At 44.5% G+C, this 25,969-nt stretch overlaps 1 protein-coding gene across 5 annotated transcripts in view; it reads left to right on the top strand.

Moving 5' to 3' along the window:
• The window catches only part of AGBL2 (AGBL carboxypeptidase 2), a 1,238,365-nt gene that overhangs the window by 251,875 nt on the left and 960,521 nt on the right, over positions 1-25,969 (top strand). The window lies entirely within an intron of this gene.

Raw genomic sequence — 25,969 nt, 5'->3', positions numbered from 1 at the left:
GGAGGTGAGACGCGCTGTCCGTCTCTGGGGTTGGAGGAGCGGAACAGTCAGGCACTCGCTAGCAAGGAGGGGTGAGACGCGCCGTCCGGCTCCGGGGTAGGAGGAGCGGAAGAGCCACACACTCGCCAGCAAGGAAGGGTGAGACGCGCCGTCCGGCTCCGGGGTAGGAGGAGCGGAACAGCCACGCACTCACCAGCCAGAAGGTACCTCTCGGAAAGAAGTCTCAGGAGGTCCTTGCGAGTCGGTGGTCGCACAACAGGATTAGGGTGGAAAGCTGAACGGAACGCCAAACACGGGGTTCGAGAAGCGTAGCATCCAGGAACTAACAAGAGATGGGGGCGTGGTCACGTCACGGGAACAGTAAGCCAAGCAACGGCTTACGTAGGAGACGGCCTTTTACGTGTCCTAGGGGCGTCTCCAAATTACCCACAGTAATGGATGGCAACATCCCTTGATCATGCATTAATGTCTGTTCCGTTCGCACCCTGATAACTTGCACTACACTCTACTCCTAACAGTTCTCCCACCCAAAACCTCTCTACGGGACATGGCTTGGTGGGATGGAAAGCATGGAATCTACGAATCAATACAGGGGCGTCAATGTTTTCTGGTGGTTCCCAAGACCTATCCTCAGGAGCATAGCCTACCCAATCAATGAGATACTGCAGCTTACCCCTATGTCTACGGGAATCAAGTATTTTGTTCACTTCCTATTCTTCCTCTCCTTCTATGTTTATTGGCGGGGGTTGTGTCTCAGGTGCTTGAGAGGGGATGTATTTTTTGTGCAAAGAGCAGTGGAATACTGGGTGAATTTTCATATCAGCGGGTAATTGTAACCTCAGTGTAACTGGTGTAATTATCTTTTGTATTACAGAGGGACCTATGAAATGAGGTTGCAATTTTCTAGATCCCTCTAACCTCAAGTTTCTGGTAGATAACCAAACTTTCCAACCTCATAGGTGGGTTCTAGCCGGCGATGTTTATCGGCCTGCTGTTTCATAGCTTCCTTAGCTTTGAATAATTCTGCCTTAGCGTGTTCCCAGATGGTCTTTAGAGTGCCATGATGATCCTTAAGAGCAGGAATACTGTCTAATTCAGCGGGAAGAGAGATGGATAAAAACTTTGGATGTTGTGCCAGTGCAAAGTAAAAAGGGGAGAAGAATGTGTGGTGTAAGCAAACTCTGCTAATGGAAGTGCTTGTACCCATGTACTTGTGATGGTGGTTAGTAAACAGCGTAGATATTGCTCTAAGGTCTGATTAGTTCTTTCAGTTTGGCCGTCTGTTTGTGGGTGGTATGTGGTAGAGAGTCTATGATCAATACCAAGAGTTGAACACATGCCCTGCCAAAATCTGGACACGAATTGGGTTTCCCGGTCGGAAATAATAACAGAAGGAAGACCATGCAAACGCACTATATGCTCCAAAAATATGTGTACTAAGTCTTTAGAGGAGGGTATCTTCTTCAAGGGAATGAAATGTGCCATCTTGGTTAACATGTCTACCACTACAAATATGGTGTTGTATCCTTGACAGCGGGGAGATCTGTAATGAAATCCATGCTGATGGAATGCCAAGGTGAAGGGGGTATGGCTGTGGGCTTTAATAATCCAGCAGGCGCACAATGCGACGCCTTTTGTCGGGCACAAGTTGAACATGAATTAACAAAAGTAGTAATATCTTTGGCCATTTCTTCCCACAAAACCATCTTTGACAAGTTTTTAGCGTCTTGCTGCTCCCAGGGTGTCCAGCCAGTGGGCGTTTGTGACACCATTGCAATAGTTTTTGTTGTAATGGTGCAATGGGTATATACAACTTGTTCTCATGGTAATATAAGTTATCTCTAATCTGATTTAGGGGATCCTTTTTCCATTCCTCTGGCAAGATATGGGCATATTGTTCTTTTAACTGTTCAATAAACCCTCTGGATGTAGCATCTCCATGCTCTTCTACCTCTATAATCTTATGTCCTGGAATGATGGTAGGAAAAGATTCGCATGACACGGATTTGTTTTGCCCTAGTCGAGATAATGCATCAGCTTTGCCGTGTTGAGGTCCGGGGAGATAAGTAATGACAAAATCATACTCACTAAAGAATGAGACCCATCTCATTTGCCTAGGCGTGAGTGCTCGGGCTGATCTAAAAAATTGAAGGTTTCTATGGTCAGAATAGATGGTTACTACATGAGGGGAGCCTAACAGATATTGTCTCCATTTCTGGAAGGCTAATTTGATGGCCAATAATTCTCTTTCCCCAGTGGTATAGTTCTGTTCAGCAGGTAACAAGGTCTTGGAAAAATAAGCAACAGGATGTAAGTGTCCCGTGGTTTTGTCCCTTTGTGACAGTACTCCTCCTACGGCATATTGTGAGGCATCAGCTTCAACATAATAAAGTTGTGTATTGTCTGCATGTTTAATGACAGGAGCGGTGGTGAATTTGTCAACTTACAGAAGGCTTGTTCTGCTTCCTTCGACCATTCAAACTGAACGCCTTTCCTTAAAAGGCGAGTTATGGGGGATATCAATTCAGAAAAGCGATCTATAAATCTTCTATAGAAATTCGCAAATACTATAAAGGATTGGATTTCTTTCACTGAACTGGGACTGGGCCAGTTAACTAATGGCTTGATTTTCTGAGGGTCCATCTGGATACCTTCTGGTGAAAATACGAATCCCAGGAAATCCACCTGGGTGGTATGGAACGTGCTCGTGTCCAGTTTAGCAAATAGTTGGTTTTCTTGTAATTTGCTCAAGATTTTCTTTACGTGGGTGATGTGTTCTTCTTCCGTTTGGGAGTAGATCAATATATCGGTTGTATGACTAAACAACTACCTCTTAAACAACGAATGCCTAGACCACTTAGGCTAAACCACTACCAAAGCCAAACCACTACGTTCGGTACAAAGAATGCCTAAACCACGAAAATTAATCATTTTTCACATTACTGGAATTTATCACTATGACTTAATAAATCGCATGTTTCAAACACTGATAACGAAAACATTTTTATTTCAATTTTCTTAAAATTTTCAATTTAATAATCCTTTATTACACGTGCTGTTCGAGCATGCTTGCCCCCACCAAGTGATTGTTCTAAAGGGAAGTCAGCGATGCCAAGCATACTACAAACGTCTCCCTCAAATTGTGCAATAACGATTATTAGTCATGTGGCCAAGATACTCGCACCCAGTTATGTTACGTCAGGAGTGTTTTAAACTGGTTGAAGTAAACATCAGATCCATGGGACGCTATATAATAATAGTTAAGTAATAAACAGTTCTAAACTCCTAATTGAACTGCGGTGGGTAAATGTATTGTTACGAGCAACAGCAAACATCTATTGTTTGAAGCAACATAGGAATAGAAAAATATTTTTATAACTGTAACGTCCATTCCACAAAAAGGTCTCTTTGAATTTATTTTTTTTAAATGGATTGCAGTACATATTTCTTTTTTGTAAAAATATTTAACTTAAATTAAACATAGAAAAAACGCCCATCCACCGTTTTGTTACTTTTTCAAATTTTACAACCAGAGATATGTCTCATCGTGCACTGATCCTAATCACATCACTGTAAAACAAACCAACACTGCCATCTACTGGCCTAACACGCCAAATCAAAACAAACTGTAATATTTCTACATCGTAATTAAAATCCTGATATGTACAAATGAATATTACATATTTCCAAATTAATAAAAATATCACAAAATCAACATCCTGTTTCAAATAATTGTATTATTTTATTTTCATTTAAAGTGATTTTTTTACATTTTGACACTTTCCTCTTGTTTAGTAAGTCGTGGTTCACGTGCTCGGTCTTCGTGTACAGTAGTGGTTAATGAGTTTGTGGTCTTGGTAAAGGTTGTGGTTCAGGATTCGTTGTTTATTACACTCCTTGTTAAGGATTCGTTGTTCAGGCTGTTTCCCCAATATATCATCGATATATACAATCACAAAGATATCAAGGTACTCTCTTAAAATTTCATTGACAAAAAATTGGAATGCTGCAGGAGCATTACATAGGCCAAACAGCATCACACAGTATTCGTATAATCCAAATTTTGTTCGAAATGCCGTTTTCCACTCATCTCCCTCTTTGATACGGATGAGATGGTATGCTCCCCTCAGGTCTATCTTGGTAAAGATCTTAGCTCCTCGTACCTGATCTAAGAGGACAGAAATAGGTGGAAGGGGGTATTTGTTCTTGAAGGTAACTTTATTGAGTGAGCGATAATCCAAACAAGCGCGCAACCCTCCTTCTCTCTTAGGTATAAAGAAGAGAGGTGAGGACACTGGTGATGTAGAATGCCGTATAAATCCCTTTTCTAACATTTCTTCCAAGTATGTTTTCAGATATTCTGTTTCAGGGGCTGTTAGAGCATAAATACGACTGACTGGTAATTCCGCTCTGGGTATCAGATCTATACGACAATCATAGCTGCGGTGAGGGGGCAATGCGGTGGCTTTTGCTTCCTCGAAAACGGATTGATACTCTTCATAAATTTCGGGCAGATGGAATGTCGCTGATACGGTATGCACCGCACAGCATAGTGGGTTGATCCACTCGCTGGCTTCCTGGTAACATTTCAGCATACAATAATGGGATTTCAGTATCACTGTTCTAGCAACCCAATCTATTTGGGGATTATGAACTTGAAGCCATGGAACCCCTAGGATAGCACCAAAAGTAGGGGCATCTATTAGATCAAAAATAATGTATTCGGAGTGCCCATTACCACAAACCATCACAATAGGGTGTGTTATATATGTGATTAATCCAGAGGATAACTCTGTACCATCAACCGCTCTCACTGGTTCTGGGTGTGATTTCAATACAAAAGGTATCCCAATTTTTCTGGCTAGTTGTGTATCAAGGAAATTTCCTGTAGCCCCGGAATCCAATAGAATCGCTAGATTTTGTCTGTTTTGGGGTGATACTACCAGAGTAATGGCTAGGGTAAAGTGTTTCGGGACCAGAGGAACAACTGTCTTTGGTTTTGAGACCTTACCTAACATCATACTTGAAGAATCGGTCTCTACCTTCTTCAAGCTCTTTAGTTTTCCTCCACGTAGGAGATACTTTGAATACTTGCAATGTTCTTGGAAGTAGAGCGAGGTCGTACTGGACAATCTCTGGCGTAATGTCTCCCTTTTCCACAGTATAAACAAAGATTTTTCTTTCTTCTTTTGTCTTTTTCTTCTAAAGATAGGGGACCCCTCAAACCTCCGATCTGCTTAGGCTCAGAACTGTCTTTGGTGTCTTTGGGTTCTTTCTTTTCTTTTCAAAGCATCAAATACTTAGAGGGGTTAAAGCGTGATTTTTCTCCTTTTCGTTTGTGCAGTCTATGATCCAATTTGGCTGTCAAATCTATGAACGCAGGGCAGTCTTCAGGCGGGTTTACTATTTGAGACAATAGATCTTTAAGTTCATTGCTCAATCCACGATAAAACAAAGAGGTTCTCTTCTCTTCAGGCAATGAGTCTCTGCTATTAATCTGTTGAAACTGGCAATATATGAGAGGAGGTGCTTAGATCCTTGCCTGAGATTGAGAAGAGCATTATCACTAGCCTGCATAAAAGTATGTTTTGAAAAGGCTCTCATACAATAAGGGGTCATTATTTTCTACCGATGGTACGGCCCAGTCTGCCGCATTGCCTGCCAAGTAGGAGATAACAAAAGCTACTTTGGCAGCGTCATCTGGAAAGGCCGCTGCTTTACATAAGAATTGCAATTGGCACTGGTTCATAAAAACACTAAATTTGGAACTATCTCCATTAAATCTCTCAGGCATGGCTACAGGAACTGGACTGGGGGTATGTACTGTGAAATGTACAGGAGGTATGTTACTGTCTCCTCGTGAAGAAGAGCCAGTGTTCTAAGAAGGGACAGAAAAGTGTGCAGGCTGATTGTAACTCTTTCTACTCTTGGGAATTGTACCTGGACCTCTAGTGTCTAATGATTTTTGTGACTTTAAATGCATTACTTCTGCTTGTAATCTTTGATTCTCTGTTCTTAATCTCCCTACCTCTGATTGTAGATCCACTAATGCTATAGCTAGTTCATCTACTGATGGACTCTGTAGAACAGTGTGTAGGGACTGATCTAAAGGGGCACTAGCCCCGTCTGTGTTCATTTTCGCTCAGGTGGAAAATTTTCTTGGGCTTGGCTTTCTGTTGCACCAAGGACTGATCCCAGCTTGATTCCACGGGAGTGAAGATGATGTTCCCAAAAACTTCCAGAAAACAGCACCTGGAGGGCTAATACACTCACAGGTAGCTGTTCCCTAAAAGTATGGGGAATAAACCATAGAGTGACCACCACTTTTCCCCAGAATATGTCACTGGAAACTCTGCAGTGAGATGACAGGATATGCAGAGTGCTGCAAACAAAAGATTGCTCTTACTAATAGTGATCAATAATCATAACAAGGTAACATAGAACATTAATGCATATCAAGTTCAGTGATAAGTGATCCACTTACCCAAGGTAAATCCCAGAAATTCTTGATAAGCAGCAGTAGTAGTATCCAGGCTGTGATATAAGGGATTCTGCTTTGGAGGCCTTATAGAATGGGGACACTTTCATCCAGTCATTCATACAAGATAAGATGGAGAATAACAGGTAATGGTATAAAAACACAACTTAACGTGAGGAGGAAGGCTCAAATATTTTCATGAACAGATCAGGGTGGGGACTGCAGAGTGACTGCCTAAAGTAGAAAGTGCCAATTCGTTAACGTGTGATGACTTGCTCAAGTATGAGGCAGAGCATAGCATAGCAGTCACGCAAGTGGGCACCTCTACCTTTTCCCACAGCGTAGTGTGCTGGCCGGCTCAGTAGAGACCTGTGAGCGGAGCAGCTACACCTACACTGATTCACCAGGCAACTTCAGGAGGGTAACACCTACTACATGGCGTGCTGCCCTGTATATGAATCTGGAGCGGAGCAGCAATGCGTGTGCAGGTGATCTCAATAATGAAAGGGAAAGGGACGGGGGGATTTGTGCGCTGACCGGCTCGCAAACAGGAGCGGGGCAGCAGCGTGAACAGAGACCAGGGGAATGTAGAATATGGAGGTGAGACGCGCTGTCCGTCTCTGGGGTTGGAGGAGCGGAACAGTCAGGCACTCGCTAGCAAGGAGGGGTGAGACGCGCCGTCCGGCTCCGGGGTAGGAGGAGCGGAAGAGCCACACACTCGCCAGCAAGGAAGGGTGAGACGCGCCGTCCGGCTCCGGGGTAGGAGGAGCGGAACAGCCACGCACTCACCAGCCAGAAGGTACCTCTCGGAAAGAAGTCTCTGGAGGTCCTTGCGAGTCGGTGGTCGCACAACAGGATTAGGGTGGAAAGCTGAACGGAACACCAAACACGGGGTTCGAGAAGCGTAGCATCCAGGAACTAACAAGAGATGGGGGCGTGGTCACGTCACGGGAACAGTAAGCCAAGCAACGGCTTACGTAGGAGACGGCCTTTTACGTGTCCTAGGGGCGTCTCCAAATTACCCACAGTAATGGATGGCAACATCCCTTGATCATGCATTAATGTCTGTTCCGTTTGCACCCTGATAACTTGCACTACACTCTACTCCTAACAGTTCTCCCACCCAAAACCTCTCTACGGGACATGGCTTGGTGGGATGGAAAGCATGGAATCTACGAATCAATACAGGGGCGTCAATGTTTTCTGGTGGTTCCCAAGACCTATCCTCAGGAGCATAGCCTACCCAATCAATGAGATACTGCAGCTTACCCCTATGTCTACGGGAATCAAGTATTTTGTTCACTTCCTATTCTTCCTCTCCGTCTATGTTTATTGGCGGGGGTTGTGTCTCAGGTGCTTGAGAGGGGATGTATTTTTTGTGCAAAGAGCAGTGGAATACTGGGTGAATTTTCATATCAGCGGGTAATTGTAACCTCAGTGTAACTGGTGTAATTATCTTTTGTATTACAGAGGGACCTATGAAATGAGGTTGCAATTTTCTAGATCCCTCTAACCTCAAGTTTCTGGTAGATAACCAAACTTTCCAACCTCATAGGTGGGTTCTAGCCGGCGATGTTTATCGGCCTGCTGTTTCATAGCTTCCTTAGCTTTGAATAATTCTGCCTTAGCGTGTTCCCAGATGGTCTTTAGAGTGTCATGATGATCCTTAAGAGCAGGAATACTGTCTAATTCAGCGGGAAGAGAGATGGATAAAAACTTTGGATGTTGTGCCAGTGCAAAGTAAAAAGGGGAGAAGAATGTGTGGTGTAAGCAAACTCTGCTAATGGAAGTGCTTGTACCCATGTACTTGTGATGGTGGTTAGTAAACAGCGTAGATATTGCTCTAAGGTCTGATTAGTTCTTTCAGTTTGGCCGTCTGTTTGTGGGTGGTATGTGGTAGAGAGTCTATGATCAATACCAAGAGTTGAACACATGCCCTGCCAAAATCTGGACACGAATTGGGTTTCCCGGTCGGAAATAATAACAGAAGGAAGACCATGCAAACGCACTATATGCTCCAAAAATATGTGTACTAAGTCTTTAGAGGAGGGTATCTTCTTCAAGGGAATGAAATGTGCCATCTTGGTTAACATGTCTACCACTACAAATATGGTGTTGTATCCTTGACAGCGGGGAGATCTGTAATGAAATCCATGCTGATGGAATGCCAAGGTGAAGGGGGTATGGCTGTGGGCTTTAATAATCCAGCAGGCGCACAATGCGACGCCTTTTGTCGGGCACAAGTTGAACATGAATTAACAAAAGTAGTAATATCTTTGGCCATTTCTTCCCACAAAACCATCTTTGACAAGTTTTTAGCGTCTTGCTGCTCCCAGGGTGTCCAGCCAGTGGGCGTTTGTGACACCATTGCAATAGTTTTTGTTGTAATGGTGCAATGGGTATATACAACTTGTTCTCATGGTAATATAAGTTATCTCTAATCTGATTTAGGGGATCCTTTTTCCATTCCTCTGGCAAGATATGGGCATATTGTTCTTTTAACTGTTCAATAAACCCTCTGGATGTAGCATCTCCATGCTCTTCTACCCCTATAATCTTATGTCCTGGAATGATGGTAGGAAAAGATTCGCATGACACGGATTTGTTTTGCCCTAGTCGAGATAATGCATCAGCTTTGCCGTGTTGAGGTCCGGGGAGATAAGTAATGACAAAATCATACTCACTAAAGAATGAGACCCATCTCATTTGCCTAGGCGTGAGTGCTCGGGCTGATCTAAAAAATTGAAGGTTTCTATGGTCAGAATAGATGGTTACTACATGAGGGGAGCCTAACAGATATTGTCTCCATTTCTGGAAGGCTAAATTGATGGCCAATAATTCTCTTTCCCCAGTGGTATAGTTCTGTTCAGCAGGTAACAAGGTCTTGGAAAAATAAGCAACAGGATGTAAGTGTCCCGTGGTTTTGTCCCTTTGTGACAGTACTCCTCCTACGGCATATTGTGAGGCATCAGCTTCAACATAATAAAGTTGTGTATTGTCTGCATGTTTAATGACAGGAGCGGTGGTGAATTTGTCAACTTACAGAAGGCTTGTTCTGCTTCCTTCCACCATTCAAACTGAACGCCTTTCCTTAAAAGGCGAGTTATGGGGGATATCAATTCAGAAAAGCGATCTATAAATCTTCTATAGAAATTCGCAAATACTATAAAGGATTGGATTTCTTTCACTGAACTGGGACTGGGCCAGTTAACTAATGGCTTGATTTTCTGAGGGTCCATCTGGATACCTTCTGGTGAAATTACGAATCCCAGGAAATCCACCTGGGTGGTATGGAACGTGCTCGTGTCCAGTTTAGCAAATAGTTGGTTTTCTTGTAATTTGCTCAAGATTTTCTTTACGTGGGTGATGTGTTCTTCTTCCGTTTGGGAGTAGATCAATATATCGGTTGTATGACTAAACAACTACCTCTTAAACAACGAATGCCTAGACCACTTAGGCTAAACCACTACCAAAGCCAAACCACTACGTTCGGTACAAAGAATGCCTAAACCACGAAAATTAATCATTTTTCACATTACCGGAATTTATCACTATGACTTAATAAATCGCATGTTTCAAACACTGATAACGTAAACATTTTTATTTCAATTTTCTTAAAATTTTCAATTTAATAATCCTTTATTACACGTGCTGTTCGAGCATGCTTGCCCCCACCAAGTGATTGTTCTAAAGGGAAGTCAGCGATGCCAAGCATACTACAAACGTCTCCCTCAAATTGTGCAATAACGATTATTAGTCATGTGGCCAAGATACTCGCACCCAGTTATGTTACGTCATGAGTGTTTTAAACTGGTTGAAGTAAACATCAGATCCATGGGACGCTATATAATAATAGTTAAGTAATAAACAGTTCTAAACTCCTAATTGAACTGCGGTGGGTACATTTATTGTTACGAGCAACAGCAAACATCTATTGTTTGAAGCAACATAGGAATAGAAAAATATTTTTATAACTGTAACGTCCATTCCACAAAAAGGTCTCTTTGAATTTATTTTTTTTAAATGGATTGCAGTACATATTTCTTTTTTGTAAAAATATTTAACTTAAATTAAACATAGAAAAAACGCCCATCCACCGTTTTGTTACTTTTTCAACTTTTACAACCAGAGATATGTCTCATCGTGCACTGATCCTAATCACATCACTGTAAAACAAACCAACACTGCCATCTACTGGCCTAACACGCCAAATCAAAACAAACTGTAATATTTCTACATCGTAATTAAAATCCTGATATGTACAAATGAATATTACATATTTCCAAATTAATAAAAATATCACAAAATCAACATCCTGTTTCAAATAATTGTATTCTTTTATTTTCATTTAAAGGTATTTTTTTACATTTTGACACTTTCCTCTTGTTTAGTAAGTCGTGGTTCACGTGCTCGTTCTTCGTGTACAGTAGTGATTAATGAGTTTGTGGTCTTGGTAAAGGTTGTGGTTCAGGATTCGTTGTTTATTACACTCCTTGTTAAGGATTCGTTGTTCAGGCTGTTTCCCCAATATATCATCGATATATACAATCACAAAGATATCAAGGTACTCTCTTAAAATTTCATTGACAAAAAATTGGAATGCTGCAGGAGCATTACATAGGCCAAACAGCATCACACAGTATTCGTATAATCCAAATTTTGTTCGAAATGCCGTTTTCCACTCATCTCCCTCTTTGATACGGATGAGATGGTATGCTTCCCTCAGGTCTATCTTGGTAAAGATCTTAGCTCCTCGTACCTGATCTAAGAGGACAGAAATAGGTGGAAGGGGGTATTTGTTCTTGAAGGTAACTTTATTGAGTGAGCGATAATCCAAACAAGCGCGCAACCCTCCTTCTCGCTTAGGTATAAAGAAGAGAGGTGAGGACACTGGTGATGTAGAATGCCGTATAAATCCCTTTTCTAACATTTCTTCCAAGTATGTTTTCAGATATTCTGTTTCAGGGGCTGTTAGAGCATAAATACGACTGACTGGTATTTCCGCTCTGGGTATCAGATCTATACGACAATCATAGCTGCGGTGAGGGGGCAATGCGGTGGCTTTTGCTTCCTCGAAAACGGATTGATACTCTTCATAAATTTCGGGCAGATGGAATGTCGCTGATACGGTATGCACCGCACAGCATAGTGGGTTGATCCACTCGCTGGCTTCCTGGTAACAGTTCAGCATACAATAATGGGATTTCAGTATCACTGTTCTAGCAACCCAATCTATTTGGGGATTATGAACTTGCAGCCATGGAACCCCTAGGATAGCACCAAAAGTAGGGGCATCTATTAGATCGAAATTAATGTATTCGGAGTGCCCATTACCACAAACCATCACAATAGGGTGTGTTATATATGTGATTAATCCAGAGGATAACTCTGTACCATCAACCGCTCTCACTGGTTCTGGGTGTGATTTCAATACAAAAGGTATCCCAATTTTTCTGGCTAGTTGTGTATCAAGGAAATTTCCTGTAGCCCCGGAATCCAATAGAATCGCTAGATTTTGTCTGTTTTGGGGTGATACTACCAGAGTAATGGCTAGGGTAAAGTGTTTCGGGACCAGAGGAACAACTGTCTTTGGTTTTGAGACCTTACCTAACATCATACTTGAAGAATCGGTCTCTACCTTCTTGAAGCTCTTTAGTTTTCCTCCACGTAGGAGATACTTTGAATACTTGCAATGTTCTTGGAAGTAGAGCGAGGTCGTACCGGACAATCTCTGGCGTAATGTCTCCCTTTTCCACAGTATAAACAAAGATTTTTCTTTCTTCTTTTGTCTTTTTCTTCTAAAGATAGGGGACCCCTCAAACCTCCGATCTGCTTAGGCTCAGAACTGTCTTTGGTGTCTTTGGGTTCTTTCTTTTCTTTTCAAAGCATCAAATACTTAGAGGGGTTAAAGCGTGATTTTTCTCCTTTTCGTTTGTGCAGTCTATGATCCAATTTGGCTGTCAAATCTATGAACGCAGGGCAGTCTTCAGGTGGGTTTACTATTTGAGACAATAGATCTTTAAGTTCATTGCTCAATCCACGATAAAACAAAGAGGTTCTCTTCTCTTCAGGCCAATGAGTCTCTGCTATTAATCTGTTGAAACTGGCAATATATGAGAGGAGGTGCTTAGATCCTTGCCTGAGATTGAGAAGAGCATTATCACTAGCCTGCATAAAAGTATGTTTTGAAAAGGCTCTCATACAATAAGGGGTCATTATTTTCTACCGATAGTACGGCCCAGTCTGCTGCATTGCCTGCCAAGTAGGAGATAACAAAAGCTACTTTGGCAGCGTCATCTGGAAAGGCCGCTGCTTTACATAAGAATTGCAATTGGCACTGGTTCATAAAAACACTAAATTTGGAACTATCTCCATTAAATCTCTCAGGCATGGCTACAGGAACTGGACTGGGCGTATGTACTGTGAAATGTACAGGAGGTATGTTACTGTCTCCTCGTGAAGAAGAGCCAGTGTTCTAAGAAGGGACAGAAAAGTGTGCAGGCTGATTGTAACTCTTTCTACTCTTGGGAATTGTACCTGGACCTCTAGTGTCTAATGATTTTTGTGACTTTAAATGCATTACTTCTGCTTGTAATCTTTGATTCTTTGTTCTTAATCTCCCTACCTCTGATTGTAGATCCACTAGTGCTATAGCTAGTTCATCTACTGATGGGCTCTGTAGAACAGTGTGTAGGGACTGATCTAAAGGGGCACTAGCCCCGTCTGTGTTCATTTTCGCTCAGGTGGAAAATTTTCTTGGGCTTGGCTTTCTGTTGCACCAAGGACTGATCCCAGCTTGATTCCACGGGAGCGAAGATGATGTTCCCAAAAACTTCCAGAAAACAGCACCTGGAGGGCTAATACACTCACAGGTAGCTGTTCCCTAAAAGTATGGGGAATAAACCATAGAGTGACCACCACTTTTCCCCAGAAGATGTCACTGGAAACTCTGTAGTGAGATGACAGGATATGCAGAGTGCTGCAAACAAAAGATTGCTCTTACTAATAGTGATCAATAATCATAACAAGGTAACATAGAACATTAATGCATATCAAGTTCAGTGATAAGCGATCCACTTACCCAAGGTAAATCCCAGAAATTCTTGATAAGCAGCAGTAGTAGTATCCAGGCTGTGATATAAGGGATTCTGCTTTGGAGGCCTTATAGAATGGGGACACTTTCATCCAGTCATTCATACAAGATAAGATGGAGAATAACAGGTAATGGTATAAAAACACAACTTAACGTGAGGAGGAAGGCTCAAATATTTTCATGAACAGATCAGGGTGGGGACTGCAGAGTGACTGCCTAAAGTAGAAAGTGCCAATTCGTTAACGTGTGATGACTGGCTCAAGTATGAGGCAGAGCATAGCATAGCAGTCACGCAAGTGGGCACCTCTACCTTTTCCCACAGCGTAGTGTGCTGGCCGGCTCAGTAGAGACCTTTGAGCGGAGCAGCTACACCTACACTGATTCACCAGGCAACTTCAGGAGGGTAACACCTACTACATGGCGTGCTGCCCTGTATATGAATCTGGAGCGGAGCAGCAATGCGCGTGCAGGTGATCTCAATAATGAAAGGGAAAGGGCGGGGGATTCGTGTTCTGACCGGCTCGCTTACAGGAGCGGGGCAGCAGCGTGAACAGAGACCAGGGTAAAGTAGAATATGGAGGTGAGACGCACTGTCCGGCACTGGGGTCGGAGGAGCAGAACAGTCATGCACTCGCTAGCAAGGAGGGGTGAGACGCGCCGTCCGGCTCTGGGGTAGGAGGAGCGGAACAGCCACGCACTCGCCAGCAAGGAAGGGGGAGACGTGCCGTCCGGCTCTGGGGTAGGAGGAGCGGAACAGCCACGCACTCACCAGCCTGAAGGTACCTCTCGGAAAGAAGACTCAGGAGGTCCTCGCGAGTCGGTGGTCGCACAACAGGAATAGGGCGGAAAGCTGGCCAAACACGGGTTTCGAGAAGTGTGGCAACCAGGAACTAACAAGAGATGGGGGGCGTGGTCACGTCACGGGAACAGTAAGCCAAGCAACGGCTTACGTTGGAGACGGCCTTTTATGTGTCTTAGGGGCGTCTCCAAATTACCCACAGTAATGGATGGCAACATCCCTTGATCATGCATTAATGTCCATTCCGTTTGCACCCTGATAACTTGCACTACACTCTACTCCTAACAGAAACACATGTTATTTTCTGTCTACGGGTCCACACCATATTATGCTGGGCAGCAAGAATCACTATCTGCTCTTCCTCAGCATTCTACCAAAGGGATGCACAATGAATGATGAAATGGGGGCAAAATGTGAAAGAAATATACAAGTTTCCAGTGTCCGTCAGAGCCTCACTGGTACAGGCTCCTATTGTCCATCAATACTCTGGCGCTCTTGAGCACCAGCGGTGGAGCTTGCTCTGTCCTAAGCTCGTATCCCACGTCGAGCAGGGTTGTATACCTTCCAGGTATACTTCAATCTCCCCTGACCAGTGCTCATACAACACAAAAGTCCCTCACCAATCTGAACTAACTCCGGTGGTGCTATAATTTAGTACAACCTATCTTACACAGTTAATCCATAACTAATCTTTCTTCTCCTTAGATGCACTTTCCCTTCAGCACAAATTGTACCTGGTAGCCCCAGGCACTGTAGGATCAGTGAACAACAACAGCTCTTGGATTGCTAGTATTTCCGGAGGAACAGCAGCATTTAACACATTGTCATTTTCCTTATCCGTCTGCGTCCACGTTAGTTGGGCATCACTGAATGGGACAAACCGAGGCATCTGCTCACACACGAAGTCCCTGATGCCGTCCTTGACCCACTGATCGTAGGGTAGAGGTAAAGGAACCCTCTGACAACAGGTGGCACACACCGTTGTCTTACGGCCAGCAACCTTCACAGCAGTACGCGTCACCAATATAATCTGCTCTGGCAGCTTCCAGTGCGGCTCCAAACTTTTCTTTTGCTGAAAGTTCCGGGAAAAGAACAAAATCACCAGGCTGAATGTCGTGGCCGGGTACCTCTGGTGTAGAAGACAGGAAATCCTGCACCTCCTGGTGAATAGAACATAAACTTTCTGTTAACTGGCCAAGATAATCCAGCAAGACAGGGTACCAAATATCAGAGAATCGAAAAGGGCGAGGGAGGCCCCAGACATTTGTTGGGCGTCCAAACATGACCTCATACGGTGACAATCCTGTTCTAGAATGAGCTGTTGTTCTTGTTGACAAAAGTGCTAATGGTAAAGCATCTGGCCACTTGAACCCTGGCATCTCCTGAATTTTTGCCAATTTCAGTTTGAGAGTGCCATTGTACTTCTCAACTAAACCCCCTGACTGCGGATGATTGGCAGCATGAAATTTCTGCTTCACATGAAGACCCTCACAAATCAATGTAATCACTTTTGCATTAAAATGACTTCCGTTGTCACTCCAAATCACTTGGGGCAAGCCAAAACGAGGAAAGAACTCCTTCAGGAGTACCTTTGCAGTCGTAATGGCTGTATTATCGTAAGTGGGATAAGCCTCATTTACTGAATAAACATTTAACCACCAAAACATACTTAAGATTATTGCATCTCTCTAATTCAATGTAGTCCATTTGAAGGACTTCAAAAGGAAAAGTAGGTGGTGCAAAGTTACCGCGTTGTGTAGGGGCACCCTTCCCAGGATTATGCATCATACATACCATGCAGTACTTTACTGAGTGCGCAGCTGTCTTAGAGATGTGATCATTCTTCCATACAGGGTCTAACAATTTTTCACTAATATGAGCTGGACCGTGGGCCATAGTAACCACAGGAAGAACATATGCATCTGGTAACATCCATCTCTGATTCCTGATTTATCAATCCAACATCCTTCCTCATTCATCTGTGCTGTACTTTCCTGCCACACCGCTAATTCTTCTATAATGGCTTCACTCTGTATTTCCTTTACACTTTCAAAGGTATCGTCAAACATGACAACCTCAGGAACCCACCTAGCTGGACCTACTACAAACATTCTTTTCATCTTTGTCCGGGCCGTTTCCTTAGCTGTCTGATCAGCAAACACACATCATTAGTGACCTTCCTGTGAGCACTACACTTTACTATTGCCAATTTCTTGTGGAGTGTCAGAGCAGACAAGAGCCTCAATATGAGGGGTCCATTCTGGATTCTGGTGCCATGGGAAGTAAGGAACTATCTCTCAGCCCAGAGTCGCCCAAAATTATGCACGACCCCTAAGGCATACTGGCTGTCAGTATGTAGGAGAGTAGGATCTGCTTCACATGGGTACACCCACTTTTTGTTGGTGTTTCACTGTTTTTCGACCTTAGTCTGGCTGTGGCCCTGCAAATCAGGACCACAGCCTAGCTGCTTCCTCTCTAAAATGGTTTCCATGTACATTAGGTACATATTTAATTGGATTCTGGAGTGCCTTATAAGCCCCTAGTATATGGTATACTACGTACCTAGAGCATAGGTACCACAGAGGCATACTAGGGGCTGAAGCATGTATTATGCCACCCCTGGGAAGCAATCCAAAATGGCACCACAGGTCTGCTACTGCAGCCTGGGTAAGGGTGTGCTTGCACCCCTTACAGTGGTATAGGCTTCCTATATCACTATCATTGCACACACATACAAAACCTATAAGTCCCTCCTATGGCAGGCCTTAACAATCCTGAAGGCAGAGTGCTTGGTTTTAAGGTGAGAGGGTGCCCCTGCATGAGCAGAGCCCCTCTGCAGTGTTCGGAGTACCTCCGCTGATGCAGTTTGTGGTGCATCCTGACCATATACTCTTAAGTGCATTATAACCTCGCGGTAAATGCTAACTTTGGGATGGCTGCACAGAAACATATCGTGTTTGGTGTCAAACGCTTTGGAATACTACCCCCCCACCAGTTCTGGCGGCGGGGGTAGCATTCCACCCTTCTAGAGGGAGAGACATGTTCACACTGGTCTAACCCGGTAGGACTTTCTACAGCCCTGGCATCACAAAATGAATGCCTCTGCCATAGACACGGGTCTGGCCTCCTGCTGCTGACCGAAACTCCGGCAATAGGTTTCCTATCACAGGGAGGTGTAATCACCTCCCCAGACAGGCAGATGTGTATTGGTGCTGGGCGGGAGCACTCTCTGGTACCTTTGAAGTCCTGCACTGGGGGCACACTTGGTGTCCCTGTGCATAGTCCAGTTCAAACCGGTTGCAGGCGCAACCTGCCCCTGCTCTGGCGCGAAACTGTACATAGGAAATGGGTGTAACCACCCCTCTTTCCAAACCCTCCCATAGGTGGGTCCCTAGAGTATTTTCAACCCCCAAACTTAGTATAAGTATGGGAACCCAGTCCTTGCGACTTTAGATTACCCTGCATGAAACTCTGCAATATATATCCTGGACCTTTAACGTTCTACTTTGCTTAGAAGACTGAAGAAATCTCCCTTGGGTTCAAGGAGTGACTCCCCTGCTTTGCAGGCACCAAAGAAGCAACTGACCGGTCTGCATCGCTGAAGCTCCCACAGGACGCCGAAGTCTTTCCATCACCAGAGGTGGATTTCCAGACTTCCCAGAGGCTACCCTGAGTCCACAGCAAAGCTGAGGCCCGTGGCTATCGTGGGTGACGTGGAACCGTGACCCCTGGACACCGTGAACTTTTGCAGCAACACAATCTTCATGGTCTTCCTCGAAGTTGTGCTTTGGGCTCTGAGTAGCCCCAGCCTTGAGCATCTCCTGCACCGATGATTGCAAGCCTCCACTCCACAAGTGACCCATGGGCCAGTTTCAAGTGCGACCGTTTGAGGCTCCTTCGCGATCGCTAGCCCATTGGCTAGTAGGTCCCCATGAAGGCGACTCCTCTTCTGATTGGGCTTTCCTGGTTGCGCCAGATGTGCCCCGACTTACCCTCGCTGGGTGAGTCCCCCAGACCTTGCTGGTCTGCACTGACGTCCTTTCTCTGCTTTGAAGTAACTTGCCATTGCCAAGGCTTGTTGGGTCCAATCTGGTCGCCGACACCGAGCACTCAACAGACTTCGTGGGACAGCTCAAACCCAGCTCCTGGTTGTCATCGGCGCCTCCTGGACCTCGTGGCTGAAGAGTCAACACACCCGTCAACTCACCTGAAGCACCCGACATCTGTGGGCATTGGTCCATCCTGCCCTTGGTCACTAGTAACTGACCCTGACTCTGTCCCCTCTGCTTTCAGTTTCCTTCCATCCTAGAACCAGGCTTGGATCGTTTCAGACACTTCTCCTCTTCACGGCAGCAGCAGTTCTTTGCAGGCTTCCATTGAAATCGACGACGCGACCCGACACCAAAAGACACCTATGAACTCGGCTTCCATGGGTGAGGTAACACGAGTACTCCGGTGCTCCCATGGGTGCTAGCCCTAGAACTTCCTAAGTCCAAAAGGGTTTGGTCCTGACTCGATTCTAAGTGTCCATAATCTTTAAATTTCCAACCGCGACATTGCCCATAGAAGCTAACGGGAACCCGCAGCTGTGTTTACACACTGCACACGGTCCCCGTGGGTCCCCTGTGTCACTACCTTGGGTGGTTCTTTGGGGTCCCAGCGATTCTACAGGCTCTAGGCCTTGTGTCTAGTTCAGTCGTGGTTCTTATACCACTTTATTGGTATATGGTTTGGTACGCTCCTAGGGCCCAAACGTGTATTTGTGCTATTACCGTTGATTGCTAACTTGTAAATTAAGTACTTCGAACTCCAGTCTCATAAAGAGACTAGAGGGGTGTGTTTTATCTTAAATACATATATTTTAAATATATACCTGGTGTGGTTGTCCTTTAATTTGGTAATTCAAGAAAATATAGACTGGTAAAACAAGCTGCGTTACATTCCTTCAAGACTTGTCTTTAACCTATTCACCATAAGGGGTTGTTTGGACTGATACAGGGTGACCACTATAACTGATGGACAGCATATATTAGGCCAATTTCTCACACAGTATAGATGTTGACAACCAGCCCCTCACTCAATTCACAAGCTCGAATCAGGGCAGCTAACTCAGCAGCTTGAGCTGACTGATAGGGGATCCGTGATGTCTCTACCACTGCGTGCAGTGTGGTGTGGTAATAGAGTAGGCTGTAGTCGTAGCACCTTCTGGTAACTTAAAACAAGAGCCATTGACATATAGTTCCCCTTGTGGGTCGGATAAGGGAACATCAATTGGGGCTTCCTGTCCTTTCGTCTCCTGTTCGGAAGATACAATCATATGTATCAACTGCATCATTCTCAGAAGGGAGGGGTAGTAATGTAGCTGGATTCACAGTGGCACATCTTTTAATTGTAATGTGTTTAGCAAACAATGTCAATTCATAGCCAGTAAGACGTGCACTGGTGAGGTGCTGTGTCTTTGTCTTATTCAAAAGCGTGTCCACAGCATGGAGTACCAAGGCTGTGAGGTCAGTATCAAGCAAGAGTCCAGCTAATTGTCTGATTGAAGTGGTCACAGCTGTGACTGCTCTTAGAGAACTCGGGAGGGCTGTTGCATCTGGATCAAGCACATCAGAGAACTAAGCACACAGTCGTTGCTTATCCCCAAATTTTTGTGTTGGGACAGAAAGCGCACAACCAGCCATCTCATGGACGTAAAGCACAAACGGCTTGCCATAGTTAGGAGTACCAAGCATGGGAGCCGAAAAGGTGCAGTTTTCAATTGCTCAAAAGACTGCTGACATTCAGGCATCCAGGGCAAAGGCTCATGCACTTCTTTCATTGTTAATACAAGCAAAGGTTTGATTAGTAGGTAGTAATTAGGTATCCACTGGCGACAGTAGGAAGTGATACCTATAAAAGCGCACGCATTTTTTGAGTTTGTGGTATCAGCATTTTGACAATGGTGCTAATACACTCTGGGGTCAGCCTCCTACCCTCCTTCGACAGTAGGTGACCTAAATAGGTGACCTCCTGTCGACAATACTGGAATTTAGAAAGAGAAACTTTTTGTCCATGATGGGCTAAATGCAGCAACAGTTTAACTGTACTGTCTTTACAACCTTGTTCTGTGTCAGAAGCGATGAGTAAATCGTCAACATACTGCACCAATACATTACCTGAGGGAAGCAGAAGGGAATCCAACTGACTCTTGAAAGCTTGACTATAAATACTCAGACTCTATATATAGCCCTGAGGAGCTCAACAGAACCTAAAGCTCCTACCAACTACGGTGAACCCAAACAGATATCTACTATCTGGATAAATAGGAATACTAAAGAATGCATTTTTCAAATCAATAACCGAAAGGATTTAGCAGGAGGAGGAATCATTGTCAAAAGTGTGGTAATATCAGGAACCACCGAAAACTGTGAATCCACAATTTTGTTAACTTTGTGCAAGTCAATGACAAAACTATAAACATCGTTCTGATCATCAGAGGAACCTGAAGGTGTCCGTTTAAGAATTGCAAGAATAGGACTATTACAAATATTGGAAGAAGTCTTTTCAACTACTCCTTTTTACATCAAATCCTGAATAATCTGTACAAGGGCTCGTTCTCGCGCCTGAGGTATTTTATACTGAGGAATACGAGGCAAAATTGCATTGTCTTTGACCTGTCTCAAAACTGGCGAACTGTGCAACAGTCCTACATCTGTATCACCTGTCGCCCATAGTGTGGGTGGCACATCAAAGAATTCAACAGGAAGAGGTGCATCCTGAGACAAACATTGTTTAGCACCCATATCAGGGCCAATCGTCATATAAACACCCGCCGGGGAACAATAAATAGCAGCATGCAATTTCTTCAACAAATCCAACCCCATCAAATTTTCAACACAATTGGACGTCAACTTAAATGGGTAATCCACAGTAAAAAGACCAACAGTCAATGCTAGGAGTCGTGAAATGGGGCTTATAACCGGTACACCTGAAAAACCTACTGAAACATTATTATGTCCAGACGGAGCTGCCCCAGGGACCAAATGTTGAGAAACAGAAGTCTTTGTTGCACTTGTGTCCACCAACAATTCCTTAATTGAGCCTTGCAAATCCGCAGTGACATAAGGACCATGCAGATCTACAGGTATCTGAACTGGTCCCTCACTCTGTCCCTGGCTATCCTAGCTGTAAGACATCCCTGTCACCTCATCTGTATCGTAATCATCATGATAATACTGTCCATGATGAGGGTCATCAAAGTAATTGTTATCAGAACGATTCTGTGAGATCGCAGCATTCTGAGCTCTATCGGTCCTATGAGCTCGTCCACGAGAACCCCACCCTTTAGGAACCGCAACCTTCTGCAAAAGCACAGGACACTCGCTACGCCAATGGCCCTCCTCCTTACAGTATGCACACTGATTCGGCTCCAAAGGTGTCTGCTAGTGCGTAGAAGCTGTCTAGAAGGACCACCGCATTCTCATTCTCATTTCCCCTAAACGCTTGCTCTAACAGTACCTTTGTCTTCAACTCCTTATTTTTTTATCTGTTTTCTCTTTCTCTTCCTGATCGCCGTGCTCATAGTATTGAGCCATATTCAAAATACCAGAGGGGGAAGATGTGGACCAAGTACTCTCAGGTGCCGGCAAACAAGTCCCAATTTCAGGAAGCAGAATAGAAACAAATCTGTCAACAAACAACCAAACTCCTCCCTCGATAGACATATCCTGCCCCCTATAGTCCAAAAACGTACCTTCGAACCGAGTAAAGAAATCAGACACACTTTCATTCTTCTTCTGTCGACAAGCCGTCAACTTATCCCAACTCACCTTCTTCGGTGGAATAAGAGAATGCATATATGTAATAATACAACCGGGCAAAGCAAGTATCTCGGATCCGGCTTATCACCTGGCTTCCTTTCCTGATCCCATCCCTTAATCTGCTCCCAGGTACCACCCAACTCCGCAACATGATCTTGAGTAGGAACCTGTCTCCAAATATCAACCGGAACAAGAAGACCAAAGAACATTTCAATATCAGCAAAAGTCAATATAGTAGAAGAGGCAGCTTCGGTCAACTCTTTATATCAAGCAGTGGGATTTTTCCTAGGATCAGGCAAATGAGTCTTAAGGGTTAGAACCTCACTTCTCTTCCACGGAGTATAAACCCATTGTTCCTGAAAACGGGCTGCTACACCCAGTCTGGTGACAGTACCACGCTGATCCGTTAACTCTGGTATTTCTGGGTGATATATAGGATGAACCTCCCCCCATCGGAAACTGAGATACCGATTTAGGACTATTCTCATACAACCTTCCCCTGTAAACAACTAAAGTCATAAGATATCCAAAAAAACTGACATGGCTCCAAATCACTAACATACACATGATCTCTAACATCAAATAAAATTTGAGGCACTTCTCTCCTAAAGTGTTACTGCCAAAAACTAATCAAGGTAACGGACATATGTGTAAGGGCATGTTGCTGTATAAAAGGCTCAAATTCTCGCATGACTTCCCAGACATCCTCCACACTATAAATAGCATTACAAGCACATTGCACAGCCTGGTCAGCTATTACTTTTTTCTCTCCATCCCCCACCCCAGGTCACACTAACGGGCCCTATGCGCTCCTTAGATTTCGTCCAGTCTCTATCCTCAAATCCACGTGCTGGCGTCTCAACACTCAAAGATGTCAGGGGATAAAAAACCATAGAAGGCGAAGCAACAGAAGTGACAGGTACAGTCGTCGCTGGTGGTTGCACCGGAGGAGAGAGAGCAGAGGCTACAGGAATCCAGACAGTAGGTGTGCTAAATGTCACAGTTGCCAGGGAGTGCGAAGTAAAAGAAGGAGCAGGGTGTGCCATAGCCAAAGCCGTTGAAACAACAGCAGTAGATAAGGGAACAGTTGGAGCAGATACAACAGGCTGCTGCGACTGTAAGGGAACAGCCTGGTATAACCTCTGTGGGGCATATGGAGGCGGGAGTCGAGTGTCTAGCAATTCCTCTGCAAAAGTATCTGTTTCCTCTTGGGCCAAATAAGATTTATCAATATGCAACTAAAACCTTCTATCTTCACATTCAACTCTTGCTTCTTGCTTTTCTCTATCATATGCTACAGCTTTCTGGTTCAGTGTTTGCATCTTCCCCTTCCGTGCATCCTTTTCCATCTTCATTTGTCTCTGTCTAGCTGCTTTCTGCCATGCTCTGAGGGAATCAAACATAGACTGACTACTTTGTCTTTTAAAAACCTGTTCCTGTGAAAACCCAATCTTTTGTTCATCAAAAGTGCCTGTCAACGGCCACTGTAGCTCAGCTTTGTACCTCTTATATTTGTGCCATAACATACTTAACATAATAGGGCCAAGACCATGCTTTACATACATATCAAAATTAAGGCTGCCTTCTGGAGGCGCCGGCTGAGCTTCTTCCAATCGAGCATCTGCAGAACAACAAGGATGACAGGAAAGCAAGAACTTACTAAGACCAGGCATTTTCAAAAAGAAAACAAATTTGTTATTTTTGCCTGACAAAGCAATTGCAAATGCTTTCATTAAAAACGGTCCTCAGACCGTACTAAACTCAAATCACACTGGTACCATAGCCACAAAGAACCAAAACAAACTCACCTGATATGAGTAGCACAAATGAACCAATTCTCCACTGCTGACTCTTCAGACCAAACTGTCAGACCCAAGGGTTTCGCTGTTCAGGACTCTAGTCGGGATGACCACTAGGCAAGGCACCATCGGGCAGGACGGAAGGGGCAGCTGCGAGCAATCGATACTCCTCGTGCAGGGATCCCTGAACAATCAGTCTGACCCGACAATGTCCTTGACCCCCCGCCGTCTGCCGAAGGGGAGGGATCAATCACCCGAAGGGAGTCCCTGTTCGGGCGGCAATTAAAGGAAGTGGCCCGTTTCGAGTCACCCGGGTCACTAATGACCACCTCTCAGCCATCCATACCAAATGAAGAGTCATTCAGATAGTAGAGGATACAAACCAATAACTGTTTATTCAAAATACTCTCAGAGCGGAGCCCAGTCTGCCCAGTCGCTAGGAGTGCTGCAGAGGGACTAAAATCAACAAGCGAAAGTACCTTTCGTAACTGGACTAGAACACTCCCATAGTGGAATTTTCCATGCAGGTGCTGCTAATCAATGGAGTACAAGAAAACACGATCTCAGTGCTCATATCTTACACAAAGTTGCAAAGTCCAAGGTCGTTCCAGTCAACAGACAAGTGGGAGAAGGCCTTTATCTAGTGAGAATGGTATGTGCTAATAAGAACAGTCTATTCATTAGTGAAGCAAAACCCAACCTTGGAGAAGCGAAATCCAGCAGAGGCCTTTTCTCAGAAATGGCGACGGATTAGTTTCGATCATGAGTCGAAATGGCGTCTGAATAGAAAATAGTGCCGCGAATGCTAACTTACATAGGATAATGCGTACGCTGAAACATTTCTATTCTAACAACTTTTATTCTGCACTGACCAAACACTTCCATCCTGCCCAGACCCTACCCTTCCATCACCACAGACACTACACGTCCATCCTGTCCAAACCCTACACCTCCATCATCACAAACCCTACACTTCCATCACCTGGGACCCCACACTTCCATCCCCATGGATCCTACACTTGCATCATGCCAGACCCTACTCTTCCATCCTGCCCAAACATCTATCACCTCAAACCCTGAACTTCCATCACCACAAACCCTACACTTTCATCCTACCCAGACCCTACACCATACAATTCAATTAAATAAAAAGACCCAGTCCTTCCATTTGAACCACTCTACACTTACATCACTGCAGAACCAACACACCCATGACCCCAATATTGTATCCATGCATTGCTCCAAAGTGATAGGTGAAGAGACCCACAATACCTAACAGCCCTAACATATTACTGCCTTCCAATTGACAGACACCCTACACTTCCTTTCACCCCAGACCCTATGATTCCACCCACCCCAGAACCTGCAATTGAATCCACCCCAGTACCCAACAGTTCCCTACACTTCCTTTCACCCCAGACCCTATGATTCCACCCGCCCCAGAACCTGCAATTGAATCCACCCCAGTACCCAACAGTTCAATCCACCACAGATCCTACATTTCCATCAACAAATATTCAGTGCTTCCTTCATTCCAAAGCCATAGGTGCATAGGCCCCCCTGTCTTGTTACACAACTAACCCCCACAGCCCAACGACACAACTAACCCCACAGTTTTACCACACAACAAATCCCACTGTCCTACCTCACAACTAACCCCTCGGTCCTACCACTCAAGGAACCCCACAGTGCCACCGCACAACTAACCCCACAGTCCAACCCCACAGTCCCACCCCACAACTAATCCCACAGTCCTACCTCACAACTAACCCCACGGTCCTACCACACAACTAACCCCACAGTGTCACCGCATAACTAACCCCACAGGCCTACCACACAACTAACCCCACGGTTCTACCACACAACTAACCCCAAGTCCCACCACACAACTAACCCAACAGTTCTACCACACAACTAACCCCCAGTCCCACCACACAACTAACCCCATAGTCCTACCACACAAATCTCCCCATAGTCCTACCATACAACTTACTCCAC

The sequence above is a fragment of the Triturus cristatus genome, chromosome 3_1 (genome assembly GCF_964204655.1).
Source record: "Triturus cristatus chromosome 3_1, aTriCri1.1, whole genome shotgun sequence".
NCBI lineage: Eukaryota > Metazoa > Chordata > Amphibia > Caudata > Salamandridae > Triturus > Triturus cristatus.
Note: the sequence above shows the minus strand (reverse complement) of the source record. Positions and strands in the feature narration are given on the sequence as shown.